Raw genomic sequence first — 2742 nt, forward strand, 5'->3', positions numbered from 1 at the left:
TAAACTGTTGGTAGATATATATATATATATTGATGGAGGAGTTGCTTATGACTCCCTACATGTTGAAGTAAAAAACTAGTACAGACATCAGAAAGGAAACTGGGGACTCTTCTTTTTGGTTCAATACAAGAACCAAAGAAATCCCCAAAAAGGCTAGGGACCACCCCATAAAAAGAAAAACTACATTGACTCAACAAAGAAAGAAAATGAATGTAAGGTTGCATCTGCCCCAAATGTAGTCATGTGTCCTTATAAGCAATTTTGAAGTGGGGGACTTCTAGAGTATCTCCTTGCAGCAAATAATGGAGAGCTGGTGGACGGTTAACAGCAACCTCAAGCTTTTTAGAATGTGATCCAAGCTGGGCCAACTAGTTTGCAGGCTTATTTCGTTCCCTATAGATGAATGTGAAATGGATTTGTATCCTGCTACTAAGATCTCTGATTTTGTTTAGCCAGTATGAGTGATGCCAGGGAGCCCTATCCTCATGATTTAAAAGGGGAGTAATTGCACCAGAGTCCACTTCCATCCAAATCATATTCATATATATATATATATATGTATATATATACATACATACATACATACATACATATAAAATGGCAGAGTGTGGAGTGGCTCTACTAGGGTTTCCGAGCTGATGGGTTCTTGCTGGCGGCGCTACTGGTGGTGGTGCTTGGATCTACAAGATAGTAGCTTCAAGACTTTGCTGGAGGAGGTAAGAAGGGAGCCTTGGTTTAGGGCCAAGTGTTTACTTTTTACTGATAAGGTTACTGTTACATTGGATTTGGATCTGGAATCTTTGGTTTTTCCCTTTGGTCCTTCCCTGGAGGTGTGGATAGAAGTGGGCAGAAGCTTGCATATTTTTCAAGAAGGTGTTTTGGTTTTTCAAGTTGCTTGGCTTTGCTGGAGTAGTGTTGCTATTACGGTTTCATTGCTACTGAAAAGCTTGGTAGTTCTTCCTTACCATCTTCCTTCCTCCACCTTCTGAGCTCTCTTCGAGGTGTTGTTGGTGCCTATGATGGCTACTGGTATTGATTTGGAGAAAAACATACAATGGACTAAAGCTACCTATGCTGGGGCAGTAGGAAAACCCTCTTCTTCCTTGGTAGACCCAGAGCATCTAGTTTTTCCATAGGAGTTTCACAATACTGCTGCTGGCAGAGGTTCTGCCCCTTATATCCATCTTGTGTGATTAAAGGATGGGGAACTAGCTGCCATATTCTCAGAACAAGATCTTTTGGATCTAAACTTGGAAGTTCCGTTCACATTGATTGGAAAATTCAGCCTAGGTCACCCTAAAATGGACCTAGTGAGGAATTACATTGAATCTCTGAACATTTATGACTGGAAGCTTGGTTTACTTGATGACAAACGCCTCCTTATCCAACTGACAAAGGAAGAAGACTATGCAAGAATTTTTGCCAAAAAATTAATTATTATTGCTGGTGCTAAAATGAAAATCTTAAAATGGACTCCTGAGTATGATCCCTCCCAAGAACCTCCTACAATGCCTATTTGGTTCAAGCTGCCAAAACTACCATTACATCTCTTCAAACTAAATGATTTATTTAATATTGGTAGTACCTTAGGCACACCTTTGAAGGTGAATGCTGCTACCTATAGCAAAGCTAGGCCAGCAATTGCCAAAATTTTGGTAGAAAGGGATGTGACTCTACCTGAAGTTAAGAGGATTTGGATTGGAGACTCCTTGAAGGGTTTTTGGCAAGCAAGAAGTTGTCATGGAGCAGAAGTTGTCATGGAGCAAAGACCCTACTACTATCAACATTGCAAGATCTTTGGTCACACTAGGGAGAAATGCTACAGGCTAAATACCCTTAATAGAAGACAATTAACCCACCCACAACTGGAAATGAACATTGAAAACACTAACCTCTTGAGAGAAAGCAACAAAGAAACTCATCATCAGTCCTCCAAGGTGACAAGAACAACAGAAACAAACACTACTGATACTGATCAAATCTCTCCCAGGACCCAGCAGGTTAAGACTCCTTCTTCCATGAAGAGAGTCACAGCTGGAGTGGCTTTGGAGACAAGTAGAACTGGAAGTGATAACCTCACAGTTCAAGTCAACTCAAGGGACCCAATTGAGACTCATAAAACTACTAATGATCTTGTGGCTAGAGAGGAGGTGGCTTCCCCTATTGAAGCTGTGGTTTCAGAATTGAATAAAAAATTGGAATCAGAATGGCAGACCCAAAAAATAAGAAAGAAAAGAAATACTAAACAAGAAGATCAGAAAAAGGGGAAGGAAGAGGAATTATCAACCAATGAAGATCCTAGCACCCAAAGGAGAGGAAGTATCACTAAACCAAGGGGGAGAACTAGATCTTGATCTCAACCTTACATCCATCCCCCCTTCCTATGACAAACATGCTATGTTGGAACATAAGAGGGATAGCCCACCCCTTATCTCTAAAAAGACTAAAATATCTTAACAAAAAACATAAATTTTGGTGTTTGGCAATTTTGGAACCTATGGTTCATATCAACACTAACAATATTGTTAAAGCTTTCCCTGGTTCAGCATTATCACTAACCTTAACAACAAAATTTGGTTTTTCTGTAGGAAAGAAATGAAGTGCTCTGTTTTAGTTAATCACCACCAAGTCCTTCATATGAGTATTAGTACTGATGGCATGGATGGTTTTGCTTCTTTTGTTTATGCTGACAGCTCCAAAACTGTAAAAATTGAGTTGTGGGAGACTCTCCAAAACATACAA

Source organism: Phalaenopsis equestris, unplaced genomic scaffold (assembly GCF_001263595.1).
Source record: "Phalaenopsis equestris unplaced genomic scaffold, ASM126359v1 Scaffold202047, whole genome shotgun sequence".
Taxonomy (NCBI): domain Eukaryota; kingdom Viridiplantae; phylum Streptophyta; class Magnoliopsida; order Asparagales; family Orchidaceae; genus Phalaenopsis; species Phalaenopsis equestris.